At 40.8% G+C, this 23,113-nt stretch overlaps 1 long non-coding RNA gene across 1 annotated transcript in view; it reads right to left on the bottom strand.

Annotated features, from left to right (window-relative positions):
* Window positions 1-23,113, bottom strand: part of LOC113840273 (uncharacterized) — a 69,839-nt gene that overhangs the window by 5,818 nt on the left and 40,908 nt on the right. Inside the window, exons 2-4 of the long non-coding RNA XR_003493048.3 lie at window positions 21,791-22,005; window positions 16,361-16,485; window positions 14,202-14,400 (exon numbers count right to left, since the gene is read on the bottom strand). This is a non-coding gene — a long non-coding RNA (uncharacterized lncRNA). The remainder of the gene's footprint in view (window positions 1-14,201; window positions 14,401-16,360; window positions 16,486-21,790; window positions 22,006-23,113) is intronic.

Genomic DNA, 23,113 nt, shown 5'->3' with positions numbered 1-23,113 from the left:
AGTCCAAGATCTGCACCAAAGACACACCTCAGCTAGGAGGTGATCTTACACCTTAGCTGAAGATGCAACCTGGGTCTGATTTTCACCCTATTTATACATGTATGGTTGTAAGTCATATGTATGGATGGATATAAATTTATGGTGGTAATGAATGGTATAAATTTATACATGTATGGTTAAAACCCTTTGAAGTACTTTATTTGCATCACTTAATGGCTTTCATTTAGCTTTCTTTGGATTTTGCAAAAACAACAAAAAACACACACAAAAAAAAAAAAAAAAAAACTTTATATGAGCACTAATACATGGGCCATCTGTGAAAGATAATGCTTTGATATATGAAGATATTTTTTCTGAACATACAGATGAAGGATACCTGATCTTTTAACAAGAGATATGAAGATCTTATTGTCTTAGGTGAGGGCTCTGAGGAAAGATTGGAAAACAGTAAACCTAATTATGAAAGAGATGTAAGGGCTATACACGTCACCAAGGCTTTGACCTTGTGGAGAGCAAATCAGAACTGACATCATATGTGTCACCAGTATCAGGATCCAAGTGAACCAAGTTAGTACTGGTAAATTATGAGTTGTTGTTGTTGTTGTTGTTTTACACAGTTACAGGATCTTTCTTCTTCAAACACATTGTCCTTTCTCCCCAGGAGAAATTTTGCCAACTTGCTCGACCCGTCAGGTTACGTAAAACATATTTAAACTATCCTTTCTATGCTACCATTAAACTTCCTATTCTCTTTCTCCCCCACATTTTGTGACACTGTCAATACAACTCTAAACTGACACAGGGATGTCCCAGTTCAGTTGATGTTTCCATTTAACTGATAGTAACAAAGTGCATGTAAGATTTGGCCTCAGAGCTAAGAATCTATAACTTTCCTAAGTCTTAACAAGGAACACCAAATGTAACAACAAAATGAACTGTAAATATACATTAGTATTAATAAGATTAAGTCCATTACTTAGTGTAGAGGAAAAGATACAAACAGTTAAGGCTAGAAAATCTGAAGATTTTAACCATATTTTCTCAAGCTGATGGCAAACATAATTCACATTCTTCATGGGATAATAGAAATTAGGTTAGAGTAAGGAGCAAACGTATGACTTTTGAATGAACTGACTTGATGAAATTCACATCAAGTAGAGCAGTGGTTCAGCTGCAGAGCTGCTAACTGCTCTCACTGAAAACACCTGATGAGGTTCCCAAAAACTGGAAAAAGCAGAAATAGGGTACTTTTACAGGGAGGAAAGAAGAAAAAGAAGAAAAGAGAAACCAGTCAGCTTCGTTCCAGCTACTAAAATATACAAGGAAAATAAACAACTGTTTCCGAGGTAAGTAGGCAATAAATTACAGACAACAAGGAATTGTTGAGAACAAATCACATGAAACCACTCCAGCTTTCTTTATGACAATAACAGGCATTGTGGGTGGAGAGAAACCGCAAATGTCATTTATGTTGATTTACACAGAACAGTGACAAAACCCTTACTAGGCTTTCTCAGAAGTTAACCAAAGAAAAATTTTCTAGATGAATCAACAATGAAGTGGGTGCTTAACTGGTAGAAACCAGAGCAGGTAGGTCTCTGTTTGTTTTGTTTTGTTTTTACTACAAGGAAGAATCTAGCAGGAATCTCAGCCACTATGCCCTAAGTGGGGACCAATTTGACATTTTCATGAGTGATTTGGTTAGTGGGATATAATTCATCATTGCTAATAAATTGGCACTGGCTGGGAGGAGTGGTGGGACATGCTGGCTGAGAGCCCTACAGAATTGCCATAGGTAACAGCAGAAAGGAAAAAGGGGTTGCTTGGCCCAGAGAAAAGGAAGCACAGCTGAAAAGTGGTATTTGCCTGCGAATATGTGATATGTAAAAGCAAAGCAGAAGGGCAGAGCCTGTTACCCAGGCCTGTATGCCCTCTAAAACCTGGGCTAATAGGCCTACATTTCATCAAGGGAGATGTCAGCAATGCCTTGGTGTGAAGCAGTTTAGAGGAGTGTCTATGTGCAATTGATCCTAGTTGAGGGTCAGGGCTAGAAAAACGCTCATCTCCTTCCTAGCATGGCATTTTTTCTGATTTTAATTGCAATGGAACATTAGCATGGGCTTTAAAAAGGAAGGTAGAACCTGAGATGAATGTGGGGACATCTACTGATATTTTGCTTGGACCATTACCATCATGAGACGGTAACATCTCCATTTCTATTTCTATTTCTATTCCAAAACAAAATTAGGTGTTTGAAAAAAAGCAAAAGGGAGGGGAGGGGGAGAGAAGGTTGGATTTCAAGCAGGCCTAGAGTTTACACGGCCTAGAGTTTGCATGCGAGTAGTTTTATGAAGATTCACAAAGGCATTTTCATATCCCATCACTTTTTGCCTTCATCAAGTGAGAGAACATTACATAGTTAGAATGAAAATCGAGATACTCAGAAAAACTAAGTTAAAGACACAAAACTTTAATCACATTTGTTTTTCATTTTCTTCAAAAGCTCATGACTAGTCTTTCATGTTTGTTGAGTATATATTTTTAATTCTTTAATTTTATTTATTGGACAAGATTCTGTGCTGGACAAAAATACTATATCAAAACTCTCCTGGATGCTGCTACAAGACACCTAGAGAGTTTTACTGCAATACATGGAATATGTAGAATTGTAGCCGTGTCAAGAGTTTTAGAAAATATGATCAAGAATTTGTAAACATTTGTATTAGCTTTTCATCACCATCACACTCACAGATTTTAAGATCAAATTTAACACTGGGAACCACTAAAGATTTACAGAGCACTTTATACCTGAGGAATCGATGAACAAGAAAACAAAATCCTTCGAAAAAGAATAAAATATGAACTACAACCATCTTAATATCTGAGGGTGGGAAGGACAGACAGTGCCATCGTCTTGGTCCATTTTTTTAAGGAAACAGACTAAAACAGGTCAAAGACTACAAAGAACACTAAAAATAAATAAATAAATAGATAGATAGATAGATAAAAATTTCAGAATACCAGGCTTTTGAGAAAGTTCTGGCATATTGAAGAGGCAGAGGTTGAATAACTTAGTGGAATACAGTCTATTAAACCCTTGTTAGCTAAATACCATATTTCAAACACACATATCTCTAAAGACCTGATGGAAATATAAGCTTGTTATTTGTAAGGGGGTGTGGTGGTGTTGTTCTCTGGGCCTCCTAGCCTGACCCTTCCTTCTGTAAACTTGCTTGGGCAATAAACTGGGCTCAGGGTATGTTTGGGGCAGAGAAATACAAGGGCTAAAGGGGCATGCACTGCCCAAATACAGCTGGTATGCAAATAAAACTAATAGTCAATCATCTCACCCCACGAACAGGGGACAGCCCAGAGCCCCTTTTACTCTCCCATGCTGTTGCAGGCTGCATGACTGGATCTTCCCCTTCTGTAGGGATGCCTCTTGAGGTTACTCCTAAAGGTCAAGAGATTCCTGACCTGCAGTAGATACTTGGTAACTAATAGCTAGTCAGTTGAAACTCAGCAAGTAAGTTGCTGAGCATGCTGAAATTTTGTGAACTTAGCTAAGTGACATAAAAGATTGATTGTGCATATAATCCTTTAGCCATAAAACATTAAGTCTGGGATTGGGATAGGATCTGGTCATCTAGATTCTTTGGGGTTTGGACAGGTACTCCATTCTGAACCTCGTTACACGATATGAGGCCTGATGTTTTCAGTCTGACCCTGTACTTTGTGCAGTAAATAATCAAGTGGCCTCACCTTCACAAAACTTGTAAATGTCCCATTTACCACTTGAACTTTGTTAAATTGCTGCCTCATCCATGACTAAAACCTGCTAAATCACTGTTTTCATCCATAAATATATTGCTGCTTCTCTGTTATGAGCAAAGTGCATGATCCCTCTTGGGACAGGGGGACGCTCACATTCTTCTAGATCCAGTTAGGGATGAGGGCATGATAAGCACCCAGACAGCTCTTCCAAAGCCTGGAGCTTTCCATCCAGCAGAGATTAAAGAGACACGAGAGGTGAGAAATCAGTTTTCAGTGGGGAGAAATAGCAGAACAAATCTTTGGTTTTCTTCCTGAACACATAGTTCATCATAATAATGATGAGAAAGTAAAGGAGCAGAGGCTTGGATGCCCCCAGATAATGACACATCAGGAAATAAGAGTATTTGGCAGTCGAGGTGTGCATCCTAAATGGATATATGTAATGATGTGCTGCCAGTATTTTGACAGCATTACCACACACCCTCCCTCCCCGTACTGCTGCCCTGGCCATTCAATCCTACAGAGCTTTTCTTCTCCAGGCACGACCATGTCTGAAGGAAGAGAAAGAAGCATCTTGCATGGCTCATATACAAGATATTTAATAACAGGCATGTGAGTGTTTTCTTCTCAAAAAGCTTCAAATTATCTTGGTTTTATCCCACTGTAGTAAAAAAGGAAAAAAAAAAAAAAAAAAAAAAAAAAAGTTGAAATATTTAAGATGAAAAGGGTTAAAAGACAGAAAAACTATTTCCTGCCAAGCTTTAATTTCAAGTCCATTGAGTCAAGACATTCTGACCTCACCGTTTAAATTTCAGATTTACTTGGCCAGCCCTTGGGCTTTTGGACTGGAAGTGCTTACCCTGTGCAAGCAGACCTCTGTACAGCCTTTCCCAAAGTCGCAATAGCAAAATCACTTTGGAAACCTGACTTTGAGCTGGATCAATGCTTAATGTCAGGGTCAAGGTTGAGTGTGCATGCAAGCAGTTCTTTAAAAATGCTATTTTCTTGCAGTCTAAGCCCATGGTGAGTGGGCTCTGTGGTCTTCTGTTGAAGGTTATCTTACTCTGATTTATTTGCAATTCTTTTATATGCAAGGGAAGTTCTGAAAGAAATGTGCACTTTGCCATGAAAGTCACAAACTTGTGCTGGAATCCACACATCATTTCAGTATTTTAGCTGAATAAGTTTTCACCATGCATCATATGGCTTCGTGATAATAAAGCAACTTTTACTACAGAATGGAAATTGCCCCAGGGCAAAGTAAAATAGGTTATATTTGTATTATGTAAAGTGTTTTGTGATGTGAGAAAATATATACACACGTTTTTTAAAAGGAGAGAAAAACTCTTTTAGTTCATGTTTGGAAGTTTGGATTAAGTGCCAAGCTTTGATTGAAGGGCGAGCTTAATTTGAACACCTGAACCAACAACGGGTATTTCAAAATTCATCCATACATATTGCATTGCTTTTATTTGAAAGTTCAGAAAATAATGGTGGTAAGAATTTAAGTAGCATGTTAAATCTTCAGCCAGTCTTTCCACTCAATATATTTGTTAAAATAATGTGCTGAAGCAGCAGGAATTTATTATTGGGCTTTTTCACACAAGACACACCTTGAATTTTTCCATTCTAAATCTTTTAACAGATGCACAAACTGGTGAAGTGTTTCACAGAAAAAGCTTCATATATGACATGAGTTCAAATAGCAACATAAAGGAGATATGAATCATCAGCTATTGAACTGTATCTTAATTAGTTTCAGATTTTCATTCTACCATTTTCAGGTGTTTTTGAAGTCAACAGTCCTATAAAGCAAAATCTGCAACAGACATTAGGCTATCAAGAAAAGTCAGTTATCATTTGCTTATAACTGGAGTAAGTTTCTGGTTTATATTTTTAAAAATAGCTGTTTAAAGTATCACTTTTACAAATTCAAAACACCGATAAGCCAAAGAGTTTGCATACATCATTTTAAGATAATGTCCCACTGCAGCCAGCCTTGCATTTACCAGCAAACTGGCTGAAGCAGTGTCAGAGGCACGGTAACCTCCATTACTGTATCACAGGCAGTAACTGCACGTGAAGATGCCTAGATTGTCTGAACAGATGAAGTAGACAACAGTGTAGACATCCTGAAAAACAGACTTACTAGGACATATAGCACCTTTGCCTTAGGAGATTTGCACACAAAACACTGCAACAGATGAACATGAATCAGACTCTTGTCTTGTAAATACACACAGTGCAGCATGGACAGCGCTGCCCTCTCCTCTTGGCACAGGTTGCATGTTTGGATATCACCTCTGGCAAAATGCAGCTAACGTGAGAGCTGCTGAATTGGATTAGACAACATTTTCTCTTTCCCCATTTGTTGCAGAATGGTACATTTGCTTCTTGCCCATGGGCCCGTTGCCTGACACCACTACATCCACACTGCCACCTTCTCCACAGAGACAAACCATCTGCATAAACTTTGGCTTTATATAAATGCCATTATGTCACACAAAGAAATGTTTAATCTGTCATAAGGTTAAATTAAAATTCAAAAGTTTAAGGTTGTTTCCTTTGTTTTTATCTTTGTTTGTTTGTTCTTATATTCTCTGCATACATATTTATAATCCTGCCTTTCCCTCAGAAGCATCTAATCACTTATTCTTGGACAAAACACTTATAGTATGGCACTGATGCAGCGCCTATAGAGATCAGCATCCAGGATCAAATCTGAAAAAGGCAAAGCCCTGTCAAGCTTGCAGAATTCTAGTAATAAGTTCTGGCTTTTAAGTTATGCCTAATGTCTTTTGTTTTCATCTCAGAAGTAAGGGTTATAAAAGAGTACAAAAGCTGTCTGTAAGGTTACTGAATCAGAAGTCTTTGCCCACTGAGATCAGACAGCTGTTGAATCAGGAAAGCCAAAAGTAGCTCCCAATTTTATAAGAAGGTTTGCAATTTTCAGAGCCTGCTGTGTTATAACTAGTTAGCTGGGCTGCATGGTGTAGGTCGTGAGATTTCATCAATTTCCTACCCAGCCTGTGGGTCAGTGAAAGAATCACCAGCTTAAAACTTTTATTAATAAATTGTATTTCTATGGTGTTTTGCTTCACAGAAGAGTTACTTTGGGGAAGGAATAAAGAGTCTTTTGATAAGGAAATAATCCACACAGGCAACCAAAAAAAAAAAAAAAAAAAAAAAAAAAGAGAGAGAATTTCACTACATATTGCAGTATTTATGTGTGTTTCTGGAAGCAAATCACATTTTGTTTCCCAGCAGGCTACGTATTGCTGGGCAGACTCCACTGCCTGTGGGCAAACTGGAAACATTCTGGCCAGTTCAAGGCAGTTTGCCATTTCACTCTACTCACTTTTTGGAAAAGAGAAACCAAATGTGAGAAATTGTCCTGGTTCTTAGCTGGTATGGTTTTGGATTTAGGATAAGAATAATGCTGATAAGATGGATGTTTTAGTTGTTGCAGAGCAGCACCTACACCATGTCAATGACTTTTCTGCTTCTTGTGCATCCAAGCCAGCAAGAAGGCTGGGGGTGCACCAGATCTGTGAGGGGACAGAACCAGGAGAGCTGGCCCAGGCTGGACAAAGGGATGTCCCACACCATATGGCATCATGCCAAACAACAAAACTGGGGGATTTGTACTGGGGGGTGCTGCTGCTCAGGGACAGGCTGGGCATCAGTGAGCAGGTGGCAATCAATTGCCTTGTGCACCACTTGCTTTGTATATTCTTTCATGATTATTATTGTTGCTATTTTCCCTTCTTTTTCTGTCCTATTAAACAGTCCTTATTGCAACCCATGTGTTTTACTGTTTTTCTGATTCACTCCCCCATCCCACTGTGGGGAAGTGAGCGAACAGCTGTGCAGTGCCGAGCTGCCTGCTGGGTTAAACCACAACAGAAATGTAGAACAATGTCTGCACTCAAGCAAGATTAACCCTGCTCACTTTTGTGTTTTAACCTTGTCAAAGAATCTCTGCCTGAGCAATTGAAGTTTTGATAAGGACTTACAGCTGCAGGAGTTGTTTAGAAGATGAAAACCACTTGGAGGATTTTATAACAAGAATAATTAGGCACTGAGCTCAGCATTTGTAAAAACAAAACAAAATTGTTGCTGCATTACTGCGGTTAAAAATCCCCAAGATGTAGAACTTGTGGAAAGTTTCTTCCATACTTTTAATTAAATCAATCATTTGGAAAAGAAAATCAGTCACAAGATTTGGTAGCACTGAGAAGAGGTGATGTTTGTATAGGACGCTCCATGAATAAATGGACTATCATCAAGAAGACGGGATACTCTAGAATATAGGTATATCCAAAACAACTCAAGAAACCTGGAAATATGATACATTTTTTATCTATTTTAACATCTTAGAAAACCAATGGAAGGACAAATGCAAGTGATATTTGTTGAAACTCTAAATAATACAGGAGAAGAAAATCTGTGGCAGGAAAATAGTTGTGAGTACAACAGAATTTGCAAATGAGTAAATGAAAAATGGCACACTTTTATTGCAGTTAAGTTTAAATATCAATATGCTTTGTCTGGGTGGGTGGAAGAAGTAGGTCTGCAAGTATTTGTTTTTATTATCATATAATCTTAGAATCGTTCAGGTTGGAAAAGACCTCTAAGATCGTCTAGTCCAACCTTTAACCTAGTACCAACAAGTCCGCCACTAAACCATGCTACTCAGTTCTTCATCTACACATTCCTTGAAGACCTCCAGGGATGGTGACTCAACCACTTCTATGGGCAGCCTATTCCAATGCTGCACAACACTTTCAGGAAAGAAATTTCTCCAAATATCCAACCTAAACCTGCCCTGACACAACTTGAGACCATTTCCCCATGTCTTATCACTTGGTGCTTGGGAGGAGAGCCTGATCCCCACCATTCTATAACCTTCTTTAAGGTAAGTGTACAGCACTATAAGGTCTCCCCTGAGATTCATTTTCTGCAAGCTAAACAACCCCACTTCCCTCTGCCATTCCTCCTAATATAATTTTTTATTACCATAAAAATGTGCACACTGCCCTAAAGCAAGGCAGATAGGTTGCAAGTCCAGTAGTCTACAAAATATGTGGCAACTGGGAACAGCAAACACTAAGGAAATGACCAGAACATCTAGAAGTGCATATGACTTCATGATTAAATGATATGGGGAGACTAAATGCATAGAATGAGCATTTTTAGGGACAGCAAACACAGTCAAAGAATTTTTTTTATAGCCAGCTTTTGCTAGCACCTGTCACAGGTCAGCTTTTAGCCACTGTGCAAGACTACCTGCTTGGAAATCAGTTATGGCTTCTTTTCTGTTTTCCCTAGTGAACAGCTTTCCTTTTCCTAGATGTTGCAAAAATTTGGCCTTTTCATAAAATTGCTCCCAAGTAAGTTAGCAGCCCACTTCCTACTTTCAAAAACATGACTTGCTACTTAGGAATGTAAATTACTTTGCATCGTGATCTTTGAGAAACGTAGGTCAATCCAAAGAATGAGAGAATGATCTTCCTTGTTCTCAATTGCCCAGAGGTCTAAGGGTGGGCAACCTCCGCCCCCACAAGCAGAACATGCTTGGCTGAAGGCACAGGGTAGCAAATGAGTGCAGGTCATGTTGAGTTGAATGCGTTTCATTTACACATAGCATGGGCATGCCCTCCACCAGCCTGATGGAGAGGCTGGATGCCAAGACTAATGATAGGGCATTTCAACACCTTTCAAAAGAGAGCATTTGTTTGTTAAGGGCATTTTTTGCTACTTTATTTTGTGCTTGTAGGCAATATACACGCAAAGGCCTGACTTGTCAGACACTCTTGGAAGAGGCACCAACATGGCACAAAAGAAGAAAGTAAAGCCTCTTCCAAAATGTCTTTAAAAGTTTTTGTCAAAGGTTTTAACACAGAGATGAAAATAGATTATTGCAGCACCGACACAGTTAGATTTACTTCTCTGCAATTTAACTGTTTTTAAAGACAAACATTTTTATGAGGTAGATATATCAAAGCACATGAAATAAATACCACATCACAGGAGTATGGTAAATTACGTACAGTAAGTTTCAAACAATACAGTAAATTATTAAGCTAGTAGTGCGATACCCATCAGGAGAGGTTGGTGTTGGTCTGAATCCACAGTGATATTTATCAGCCTCTATGGATATGTTTCAAACTTACTATTATGCAAGTGCTGCCCTGAGAAGACTCAGGGAGGTCAGACACATTCTCATCACCTTGCAAACAGTGTTAGAGAAGGGCCCAAGGAGATTTAGTTCCCAGAGAAAGACATTAGACATGAAAAGAACAATAAAGAACACTTACTGACCCAAGTGCTTCACAAGCACTTGGTTGCCTGCTCTTCTCCCTACCACAAGCTTTGTTTTTATTCTCTAGGCAGAGACGTCTGATACCCTTCAGTTTGGCCTGCTTGCTCTTATCCAGGTGCAAAATCATTGCTAAAGAGGGGCAGATACACAGGCAAATCACATAGCATTTCCTAAGCTTCTCACTCAGGAACAGTTTTGTCCTATGTTACTATAAGTTCTTTAAGGTAATAACTACCCTGGAACATCATATCTCTAGAGGCAAAAGATTAAAAGAATATTTCACAGAGTTGTTGAGCATCATATAATGTTCAAATTACCAAACCTAATTTTAAAAGTTCATAACCAGTAAAAACCACATTAAATTAAATAATTGTTGCTGGACTAGTTCAAAGAAAACATAAACAAACAATGAAGTTACCAATAGTTACTCTAAAACAAAATCCCCATTCCCACTTTGCTCTTTCATATATTTGGGGGCTGCCAAATGGCTTATTTACTTTTACTAGATAGTGCTTAAAACAGTAAATCACAAACTTAGTTATGCAGCCTAATAAAGGGAAATAAAAGAACTATGAGTTGCAAAATGTTTGATTATCTACAACTGTAGTATTCATATTTTGGCAATGAACAACAATCAGAAATATCAGAGTGTCTTCAGTGATGACAGTTGTTTGGAGCCCAAAATTTTAAATTCAGGTATTTATGAATCAACAGAAGTAGACTAATCATAAAGACAATAAAGCAATTATGAAAATTTGCCGAAAGACTACATGATAGTAAAATGTAATTCAATTAAATGAACTAAGATGCATTTTCATATTCAAATCTCTTAGGCTAAAGAAAAGACTCAAAGGCATAATTAGATACGATGGTAATTGCTTAAAATCTCACCAGTGCACCCTATTAAACAGCTAATAATACCTTTTAGTGCTCCTTCACAGAAAACCTGTTTTAGAGCTAACACTAGGATTAAAAAGATAATACCATATAACAATCAATCCCCAAGGCTATGGAGTATTCCTATTAACAGGTGTAGCTGAGCATTTTTACATTGTAAAAGTTGGATTAAAATACCTGTATCCAAAGAGATAACTAGAATAACATTACAAAATGGGACAGGAGTAGTGTTGCTTATGGTAGATTTGTTGCACACCAAAATTGGCTTTGTTGAATAAAGGTTAGAATTTTAATTATTTCAGTATTCAGGAAAACATATTTTTCCCATCAAGATCATATCATGGAATCATAGAATGATATACTATCCTGAGCTGGGAGGGAACCACAAGGATCATCAAGTCTAATTCCTGGCTTCACACAGAACTGCCCAAAAACCAAACCATAAGTCTAACACACCGTGAACACTGTCAGGCTGGGGGCCATAACCATGTCCCTGGGGAGCCTGTCCCAGTGCCCGACCACCCTCTGGGTGCAGAACCTTTCCCTGATACCCAGCCTGACCCTCCCCTGTCCCAGCTCCATGCCGTTCCCTCCGGTCCTGTCACTGTCCCCAGAGAGCAGAGCTCAGCACCTGCCCCTCCGCTCCCCTCGTGAGGGAGCTGCAGGCCACTGTGAGGCCCTCAGCCTGGTCTTCTTTGGGCTGTACAATCCCAGGGACCTCAACCACTGCTCACATCTTGCCTTCTAGACCCTTCAACATCTTCATAGCTCTCCCTTGGGTGCTAATTGTTGTATGTCTTTCTTACACTGTGGTGCCCAAAATCACACACAGGCCACACCAGTGCAGAACAGAGCAAGTCCATCCCTTCCCTCGACCAGCTAGCAATGCTGTGCCTGATTCACCCGAAGCTGCCAGAGCACACTGCTGGCTCAAATGCAGCTCGCTGTTGACCAAAACCCACAGATCTCTTTCTGTGGGCTCTCCAGCCTCTCAACCCCCAGTCTGCATATATAGCCAGTGTTGTCCCTTCCCAGGAGCAGAATCCAGCATTTGCTCTTGTTGAACTTCGTGTAGTCAGTGACTGCAGCTTTCTTCTCTTTACTTCAGGGTTCTTCTGTCTTCCCTTCATATGTAGGAAGCCTGTGTTCTTCCTTTGTTAAGTAAGTCTCAAGTTAACTATCATAACCATAATTAGTATACCTTACATAGGCAAAAAATTCTGCTGGAAAAGTCTAACTGCCCAGAAAATTTTGAAAATATAATGCGGATATAAAGAGGATGGCTTCTGACTGGTAGCATCTCCTACGGTTGCTTCAGAAAATATGTGTTTTTATACATTTCTTTGCATTAGTAGCTGAATAATAACTCCTATTTAGAAACAAACAAACAAACAAAAAACATTGATGCAATATTTGTAAAAAGAAAAGTTATCTATGCATATATTTAGAGTTTCAAGTTTCTTAAAAGTAAATAAATAAATAAATCTGTAATTTTCACTCTTTGTTTGCGAAACTACTCACTTTTAAGTTGGTTCTTTTTCTGAATGAGAATTATCTCTTAGAGTTTGCATGGCTGATTAAAAGTCTGATTAATTTATTTAGTTATTTATGAATGTCTTATACATACTTGCTTCTTTCAACTCAAACATTAGCAAACATTATGAATTATAAACATGGCAGCAAACTTGCTGATTTCTGTGAAAGTAAGGAAAGATCCTCAAATACTAAGCTTCATTATTTCAGTACTAGCAATAAATTCCTGATTGCAGCCTTCCTAGGAGAGTTATAAATATTTTTTGTCAGTGTCCAGTTCTACCATTTGCAACGTGACGTGACATTCATTGTAGTATCAAAAGTTCAAATCACAATATCCTCTTAGGAAGCTTTAATTCCACTCTTAGACTGAATTAGGTTATCTGTTAAGGATCAAATGTAGATCAGTAGTTGCTCATTTCCCCACTGACTATTTACTAACCTGATTGTCTGGATGACACACAGAAACAATGGAACATACAACTTGTAGAAGACAATTGCAGTCATTCAGAAAGGAAAACAGAAACAAATGGCACTGTTGTTTGCTTGTTCAAAATATTTTATGGTTAAAGCAAGCAAGTACATCCCTGCACGCACAAGGAACAGATTGATGGGAAGAAGATGTGATGCCATTGAAGCCCAGCAAGGGGATTGTAACACTAATTCCCAGTGCTCTGTGTGGGGCTGCACAGATACGACTAGCTGCTAAGAAGTGCCATGTAATCCTGGGAGAGGTGTTCAAGTCCTGGGTGCTCATTTAAACACTGATGCTAGCATATACATGTGATGCTAGCAGCAGTATTCATGAGATGGATTCTATATGTGATATCAGGTTCATTCACAAACTCAGAACATGTCCACTTCTCCCTCATATGTAATGCCAATATATTACAAGACTCATCTATTAACTAATTCCCATCAGTTGTAAATCATTGTGCAAAACATGACATAAAACTTATTGAGTATGAGGTACCACTCCTCCCTTCAATTTAAATACGAATTAGGCCTGAAGTTGAGTTTAAATATTCAGTTTCAGATTTTTATATTGTTCTCAGAGTCATTGTTTTCTAAACATGGAATTTTAAAGAAATCGCTAAAGTATGTTGTGAAAGGAGATCAGAAGCATGCAACCAAGTGTGAGAACTGGGATGGGATAATTTTAATGAAAATCATACTTTTCTATCATTGTTACTTAGAGGAAAAACTGAAAGGACATAAAATTAATCCTTTTTTTGCCAAAATTAAGCAATGAAACATCCTAGGGGAATCTTCAGAGGAAGAATATCCAAGCAGAGAAGCAAAGTATATTTGGGGTTCTCTTACCATATGTGAAGCTGTCATATAAAGTTTTATGAGCCCTTTTTGAAAAGCTATAAGGAAGTCTTTGTTAAGTGTACTGGAGATAATCTGAGCTCTTGAAAGTGCTTTTTAAGTGCAGTGAACATTAGTGCCCTCCATGCTAGTGTGAGTTTTATAGAAATACAAATATATTTTTATAGAAATACTACAGATACATTTTCTCTTTTATAAATAAAATATTTCTTCACATGTAAATGGGACCATGACACTCTTAAGAACTGTATATATATTTTCAGCCTCTAATAAGGGTAAACAGTATCTTAATGGAACGATTGGCTGTCATGTTGTGAAGGAAAAGTGTAGAAGGTCTTACCATTTATAAAGCTTTTCTGGATACTTAGGCTTCTCAGCTCTTGAGGGAACAAGTTGGAATTCCTGCAGCTCTTAAGTTCTCTCCTCCCAAGTTTGTTTGTTATCTCCTGCTAAATTCAGTCCTTAACAAGGTTTGAAATAGATTAAAATCCCTCTCAGCTTGCAGTCTCTCGGAAGGTTAGGAGTTCATGAGTTCACTGCTATTGAAAAAAAAAAAAAGGAAAAGAAAAAAAAAAAAAAAAGATACAGAGCTTTCTGACAACTTTCTTTTTTCAAAAATAAATAAATAAATAAATAAATAAAGAGTTGAAAAGCAAAGAGAGCACAGGCATGTGCATTACTGAGGCTGAGGCCTCTCAGTCTGCCAAACCAGTATCTATATAAAGATCTTCTACTCTTCATTTGTATGTTCTTCTCTGGTTAACCTTCCCAGGTCATGGCTAGATAGGGAAAAAAATAGGCAGGTGCAAGGAAAAGACACTTTAATTAGCCACTGCCCTCTGCAAGTGGGGTCACAAAAATGATGAACTTAGCATCCACCAGTAAAATCCTTTGGTAAGAAGACAAGTCATAAACACACACCAAGCTTCCTCCTCCCTTCTTTGAGTTTCTAGTCCCAACCACATCTCTCCCACAGCAACCTCCATGAGTGCTGTCCTGGCAGGGTCAACCCTGAGTCACCCTCAAGCCTGCAGGTCTTTGGGATAGCCTAAGTATCAGATACAGGAAATAGTAAGAGACGAGTGGGGATGTTCACACTATACTTGTCTCTACTAGGGAGTGATCTGGTAAAGGTGCTGGGGCTGAGGACCCAGCACCCATACATCAGGGTCAACCTCTCCGAGTAAGCCTATTCGCAGTGCTTCTGGGAATAGGTGCAGCCTTTCCTTCTAACCAGGAGATGCAATACAAAGTAAATCACAGAACAATAAACAGTTGGAGCTGGAAGGCACTACCCTGCAAGATATTAACCACCCCTACCGGCAAGGAGGACAGATGAAATGTACCCTTACTTCTGACAGTAACTCTCGAAGAATGGAGTAACGTTTTGGCAATTCTCAGCATAGCATAGGGTGGCATTCAGGAGAGAAATGGAATGCTTCACAGAAATTAAACATATCAAAGGTGGACTTGAATAGCACTGTTGCCCAAAGAGATTTAAGATCTCCCTCCTTGGAGATCTTCAAAAGCCACCTGAACATGGTCCTGGACAACATGCTCTGGGTATCCCTGCTTGATCAGGTTGGACCAGGTGGGCCCAGAAGTCCCTTCCAACCTCAGCCATGCTGTAAGTCTGTGACTTTGAAAAAGAGATTGCAAATGGAAAGTGAAATCAAAAACACCAAAAAGAGATGCCATGCAGAAAGGCTGGGACTGCTCCAGATCAAAAAGGAACAGCAATTCCAGGGTCTGGACCTCGTTGCTGGACCCTGTTCAACAGTGACTGAAAAAATATTTGGGGTGGGACCCCACCTTCACTCCAGTGTTCCCTGGAAGAGGCCATCTCAGGTTTGCCAGAGTGGTTTGAAACAGTGAGGTGAGACTAAGAGCCTGTGATGCCACAGAAGGTCCAGAGGGGAAAGAAGGGACAAGAAGAACAGCATTACACAATTACACTTTTTATATATCCACAGTGCCCAAACCACACCATGCTTTAAAGGAGGATGACCTTCCAGGAGGTAAGGTAAACAAGGCATGAGCTTTAAAGGATGCCAATTTACTTCACAAACATCTTCAGGCCTTAAAAGCAGACCGTTCTACAGCCTTTGGGCAGAAGTTTGACTACTGCAAAACAGCAAAACAGCTGAAATGAATTTAATCGAAAGTAAACAAAACCACAAACCTAAGCATTCAAAATAAATACTGAGGGCATAAAATAAGTCTTTGCCAATAATCCAGCGTCTGTTAAGATGACATTCTAGGGCTGCTGTTATTTTAAAGTGAAAGTTTTAACAATATACAGTGATATAATCCAAGCACTGCAATAAGCTCTGCCTTAATTAGGAGCTCCAAGCTTCCCCATCCCAAAGGAGAAAAAAAGGTCACGTTACATTTGAACAGAGGAGAGAAGCAGAGGAAGACCTTCTGGACAAGGGAATTTGCTCTTTTTATCATAGGATGCAGAGGATGTATGTATAGCCCTTTTTCCCTTCAAAATACCTTGGTGATTTGAATGGAGATGTCCTTTCAGGGATACCATTTCCTCGTGCGCAATCTTTGATATTTCTGTGCAATTCCTAGATATCTCCCAGCTTTCTGCAGTGTGCTTCTTCCCTAGGAATTACCTGTAGGAACAACACATCTGCCTTAACCATTCAGCCTGAAACTTCCAAGCCACATTCCTGCACTCTTGCCCCAGAGCCTCCTTTCACTATTTTCCTTGTCTTGCAGCCACAGGCAGTGTGCAAGGGCTCAGAGCTGCATTTGTGTTCCCCAGCAGAGTGATCCTCTGTGTGGGGGGTGAAAGAACTCCACAGTGAAAGTGCTGAAAACAGGGGACAATTTTTGCTTTTTTTTTTTTTTAAAAAAAAAAAGGAAATAGGCAATCCCCTGTGACACATTCTGCTTCTTGGGCATCTAATCCAAGAACAAACTGTTCTGGAGCAAATGACTAAAACCTTGACAAAAGCAGTCTCTGCACCCAGTGGACAATTACTATGGTGTTATAACCAATATCCCTTCATACTCCCATTACTTTCCCAGTCTCATCATCAGGCAGAGAAATGTGTTCACCCATTCCCAAGGATATCAGGGGTGACAGTGATTTCCTCCACACAACATTTTGGAGTGATGCAGGAAAGCAGAACTATAAGTTAGGTGTCTGTGGGTCCTGTCTCAGGTCAGCCACTCTTTAAATAAAAATTTTGATTGATGCACAAGAAGAATTTCATGATGTTTTGTTGCCACATTTTCAAAATGGGGGAATATTTGCAGAGGCTGATAGGGCAGACAACTCTTCCAACCATCTGACTCAGTTTGACAGTGTAAATGAAAAAAAAATAATGAGAGGCAAAGATTTTTAACAGATAAAGCCTACACACACACTTATCCCTTTTCTTCTCTGAGAGACGTCACAGTGATTTTATGATGCTGCTAAGGAAAACCTTTGGCTTGTATTGGTTTGGAAACAGAAATTCTTTGCATATCATAGTCATTAACTAGCCTGGCTAAGAATTACTCAATGTTAACCGTGACCTACATGGATTGGAAGCAATTACCCCTTGATACTAAGAGCTTTTTCATTCAATAATGAAAAAAAAAAAAAATGTAGTTATCTTTCACCCTGGGCCACATGTGAAAAAAGAAATAACAACAAACCAATACAAAACCAAAAAAAAAAAAAGTTTTCCAAACCAGCCTAAATGCAAAAACGGATGTTTACCCTAAAAACAATTTGTTTAAACTGATGCAACATCACTCCTCATAATATATTTGGATCTATTTCAACAATTGTTGGAGAAAAACAGTGAGTCCGGGACCTCAGAGTGCCTAAGGGCTGCCGTGGCAAGCTTGCGCCATCCCATTGCCGTGCTCGGAAAGCGCTGTGCCACTGGTATGAGGTACATCTGTGAAGCTGGGGGCTGAGCACACAAGATTGGCCTTAGCTGCAGCCCTTGCTGCCCCAGCACGGTGCAGATGTGCACCCTTCTCCCCTTGTAGTAAAGGCTTGAGCCGCAGCCAGCAGTAGGGAGTTCCCCTCTTCAAGGGGAATCATTCACAGCGTCTCTCTGGTCTAGTTAAAGGAGCAAGGAATCCAGGCTTTAAGTATCTCCATGTAAGAGATTAACACTACGAGAGCTCATTTTGCAGGAATAGAAGTTTCAAACGGCAGTTTTAAGTAACGAGTCAAGGTGCAGTATGAGGAAAGAGCTGCTACTCACTTCTTTCCAAAAAGTGCTTATTCATATCCTCATGCCAAACTGCCCAAAGCACATCTCTTGGGGGCTTTAAAATGAACATTTTTTGCTCCACCAACTGAAAGTGATAAAAGTTTCCCATGGCTTAAATATGTAATAAGAGCACAGCACAGAGGATTTCTGGTAAGAAACTGCGTTCTGCTTTCTGGCTCAAACCACAGGATCTCGTTCTGAGCTAAGGACGTCAGTAAGGCTCACTGGATGGCAGGTGTCACCCACCAGGGCTGGTGGGAAGGACACCAAAGGGTCAGTCCTGCGAGAGGGCAGAGGGGCACATGAGTACTCACTGCTGGGCCTGCAACCACGGGCAGGGTTGTAGAAGTGCTGCGGCTTGGTTTGTTGAACCAAGGATTTGAGCTTTTTTTTTCTAGCCAAGATCAAGCAAGGATTTTTGCCCATTTGTGGGGGAGAAGGTGTCAGCCTGTATGGGAGGGTTTCTCAGCCTTTTGAGGAAGAATGGTTGAATAGGGAAAGATCATGTGGAAGGATGCTGTGCTGTAGGAAGATGTGCCAAGGGAGATATTTCTGAACCAGAAGGGAAATGAGTTAATGTTTGGAGGGAAGAGTGAGGGTGAAGAGGTGGTGAGGGGAAAGCACTCACATGTGCAGCAAGCAGGGGGACAAAAAACACATGGAAGCACTGCCTTCTCTTTGGATTTCACACTCTGGCTTATGCAGCTCCGTCCTAAGCTGAGGTAGCCACAGCAAATGAAACATAAGGAGTACATCCCACTGCAGAGATATTTTTGCTTCCGCAGATGAGATGAGCTGTGTACTCTGCTTTTTCCTTCTATTTTGACCCTGCTTTCTAGCTCAGAATTAGTTGTGAACTTGCAGTAACTGTGCCTGGAAACCACAGGGAAAAGCAAGAGTCTTGGCGAGGGATGGCACAGTTGCAAAGCATCTTCCCCGAGCTCCCTGAGCAGAGCTGTGCTCCTCCGGATGCACTGCTTGCATTGCAGAGAGCAGAGCAGTGACCTTTCTTCTGCAGCCTGGAACAGATGAGCTTGGGCTTGTTCAGAGAGGGCTTGGGGGCACGAGGGAGGAAGGATATTTCATTCTGTTTACCATCGCCAAGAAAAGTCTTTCAATAAATGAGAAATAGTTATTTGTTTTGTATTGGACTAGATTGCATCCAGATTCTTCCTCTGTTGGAGCTTGGTTGTATTTCATTCCACTTGTGTAACAATCCTGGCCCTCTCTCAGAGGGGTGGGTTTGCAGTTTGGATGATTGCCTGATAAGTGCTAGGATGGGACCCCTCAGCACTTCCCCATGTAGCGTGTGTAGCTTGTACCATAGGGCTGTTTTCCAGGGGGTGAACTTGTGGGACAGGGAAAATATTTTTCATGATACTTAATACACTGTGACTCAAAGAGCATCGGGGTCTCATTTTGGCTTCTCTTTCCCATTCAACTGATGGTCAATTTTTCTCTTTCTCTAAAAGTCATGGCTGGACAACACCATTTTGCACACAGTAATCAGACACCTCTGGGACATGGCCCAGACTCACACTAAAGGTGGACTTTCTCAAGTTAGAATTGAAAAAAAATACATCATAAGTGTGAAGCCAAGGGTTCATTGCATTTCTTGTTGTTGCTGAGGTTTCTCCACGTGGGTCCTGTCTGCTGCTGTCCCACAGTTAAGAAAAATAATCATCGCCACTGTCCCTGAAGCTGCTGCAAAGATTTGTAGCCAGCAGTTGACTCCTGAAGGAAGCTGTCAGTGCCCTGAGGGCACCAGCATGAATTTCTGGCCCTCACCAAACTCTCTAGGGCCTCCCTGACACCCACAACACCCTGACAGAAGTTAGGGGATGGAGGCCAGGATTGATCTATGCCCCTGGTGTCGTCTTGATCAGGGGGAGCGAGAAGCAGGAGCTGCCCTGGAGGAGGCACCCAGGGGAGCAGAGCCAGGCTGCATGCACGGTAGAGCAAAGGATGGCCTGGAAGCACACCCCCCATGGTACAGCCGGTAGGTAAGTGCTCAGCTGGCACTGGAACACACATTCCTACTTCCCAAGTTTGTCATGGATCTCTATAAATGGCTTTTTGCAGTAATTCCCTATGGAAAATGCATGCAGGGGATGAGAGTAGGAACCAGGGGGAAGGTAGCTGAAAGAAATTGTAGAAGAGGTTTGAAGGCAATGTAAAAACAGCCATCCACTGTGTTTTTAACACAGCATTTAAACACAGCATTTCTGATGATTACAAATCCAACATGACAAAAATCCTCTCTTTGCCTCTCAGTCTAGTAACAAGTCTTGTTGTCATACAGATAGTTTGTTAAAATCCCATACCAGAGACAGGGCCAGGATCTGACCGATGGCTTTGTCCTGGGAAATCACAGCCTCAGATCTGAAGCTCCTCAAGATACAAATCTGGTCAGAAAGTGGTGTTAAAGTGCTTCTCAGCAACACAAAACTCCAGACAGTCTCATAAAGATGACTGTGCCTACCTCAGTGGGCATCAGCATGGATCGAAGGGTCACTCACTGAGTCTGTGAGCTGTTGCTACTATTCTGAGATTGATTTAGTAACTGCTAAGTAGAGAAGTAAAAAGAAAAGTGGGGTACAGTTCTCCTCCCACAGACAGATGGGCAGACACAAAATCTTGCCTTTATACCTTAAAGAAGAGGGATTTGCTTGTTTGTTTGTTTTTCACAATGAAAATGGCTTTTTAAAAATCTTTACAACTCTTTGAAAACACCTGTGGTCCAGAGAGCACTGAAATTACTCAGCAAGGACTGAAATCAGTCAGCCCTCAGGCTGTCCCAACAGGTCATTTTGGACCTTTCTTCGTCCTGCTAAGGCTTCTGCGTAAAATTTATCTTCTTCATTTTTAATCCAAAGCCACAGCCTTTCGGAAAAAGCAACAATATCTGAGCAAACCAAGCTGAAAGCCTTTGCACGGAGCCCTGCTCGGAGCTAAGGCGCAGGGCGATAGAGCAGCCGGCAATGCCACCTAGCTGCGGCACTGCCTCCGGGAGCTGCTCGCCGTGGTGGTGAGCAGTCAGCCTGCGTGGCCCTTCCTAAAACAACTTCTGGTCATTATTCCTTCCGCTGGAAAACGGGTTTGTTTTTACTCGGGGCATGAGATAAAAGGCTGGTGCTTCTGCACCGGTTATGTTTTATTGTACTTTCAATCCGCTCTTGTTTTATTCGTCCTTTCTTCTGATTTTAATCAGTTCTGATTTTAATCAGATGTTGCTGTGACTGCCTCTGCTCTGGTCTTTCCACCAGTACTGGTGGAAATCTCCACTCCCTGCTTCTCACTACCTGGATGCCTGCATACCATCAGCGAGTTTCTCCTTCCTTTTGACCTTCTCAGTAATAAATATAACTGTTCATTTCACAAAACAGACATAGGTTCCTGTGCAGCAGTTTCCAGCAGCTTTAGAAAAATAAATGACTAGAGCCATTCCTCAGACCATCCAGGTAGCCCTGGATTTCACAGAGAGCACAGCTGCCCTTACTGTTTTTGTCTCCTTTCTGATGTCCCAGAAAGCTGATGATAAGGAAAGAATTATATATCCAAAGTCTAATATTTCTCTGCCACTAATCAAAAGGAATATGAAATAACTTCGGCAATAAGCAAAGCTTTTAATGCAAATGATGACTGTTACTCATGAAGGTTTCAGCAATTCTAAAGAGGATTTAATTTTGAAAGCATTCACCTCCCAGCAGAGTCTGTAAGCCACAGAAGACCTCCTGGACACTCACATCATCCATGGATCCAGGCTCTAAAGCCATCCAACACCTGTGCAAACAGAGCTAGTATTACACAAGGCAGTGTGCCCTGCCATAACATCCACTGTGCTGGGCTTCGTGCAAAGGACACACATCTTTCCAAGAGGATCCAGTGCAGCGGTGTTCGGTGATGGCAGTGTACCTGCACGGTGAAAAAATAACACGAAATGATCTCAGATAGGTCACAACAGCAACAGAGGATGCCCGAATATCTGTCATGGCTCATTTGTCTTGAGGTAGTTTGAGCTGCCAACAGTCTGGCCATGGGGGGAGATGCTGTGTTCTGATTCATACTCGGCCAATGTGAAATATCTGTAACTCAGTTGGAGCTCATTAACCACTCATGACTCCTCTGCCTTTTCCAGGAATCGGACTATTCCTGCATATTATGGCCAATGACCCCATGCATCTTCCATGGTGCATAAAATACAGCCAAACAGACAGGGACTGTGCTAGGCACGCAGGGGAGGACACACTGGAAGGAGGCAGAGAGGCAATCCCTGGAAAATCACGCGCTACACAGCATCGGTGGCCGTCTGCTCTTATTCTGCCTCGGGGGGAGCCCGCGTCTACGGATTCATCCCTCCAGAACACAGCGAGGGGGAAGTGGTGGTGGTGTGATAAAAGAAGGATGAGTTAATGACAATGACAGCCCAACTGGAGCTTGTTAGAAACCAGGACAATGCAGGGTAAGCTGTTGCTAACACATCTGTCAGTAAACTGAAAACCACATCTATTTAAACATGATGAATGCACATAATTGCAGGCAAGCAGAACTCAAAAGGGAGCGCTGTAAGCTGTGTTGTGTGAAACCCCTCTGTATTATGAAACCCCTCTGCATTACACACTGTTCACTTTAATCCATTTCTTCAGTATGGATCCCAGAAATTTGCTTCTGGCCAGAACAGAATCCCCCAGAAAGGCATTCAGCCCTACCTTAAGCATACATGCTTTGTTTGCAGTACAGGTGACAAAGCAAGGTACTGGGCTGTGACTAAAGGTCAGGCTGGTGACTTGACCTCTCACATTACAGTGAAAGCTTGATCCCTCACATTGTAAGATCCTATTTTCAACCACATACAACGTTGCCAAACTATAACCATTTGGAATGAAATTTTCCATGCCAGGTATCTGCCTCAGGCTGAAGTGTTTGGAAAATGTCCATAAACTCAGCCGTTTCCAATAATGAGGGTAAGGAAAAATTCCTTGTTTTGTCCAAGTTAAAAAACAATTGTGACCTTTTCTTTGAA

This window comes from Anas platyrhynchos, chromosome Z (genome assembly GCF_047663525.1).
Source record: "Anas platyrhynchos isolate ZD024472 breed Pekin duck chromosome Z, IASCAAS_PekinDuck_T2T, whole genome shotgun sequence".
Taxonomy (NCBI): domain Eukaryota; kingdom Metazoa; phylum Chordata; class Aves; order Anseriformes; family Anatidae; genus Anas; species Anas platyrhynchos.
Note: the sequence above shows the minus strand (reverse complement) of the source record. Positions and strands in the feature narration are given on the sequence as shown.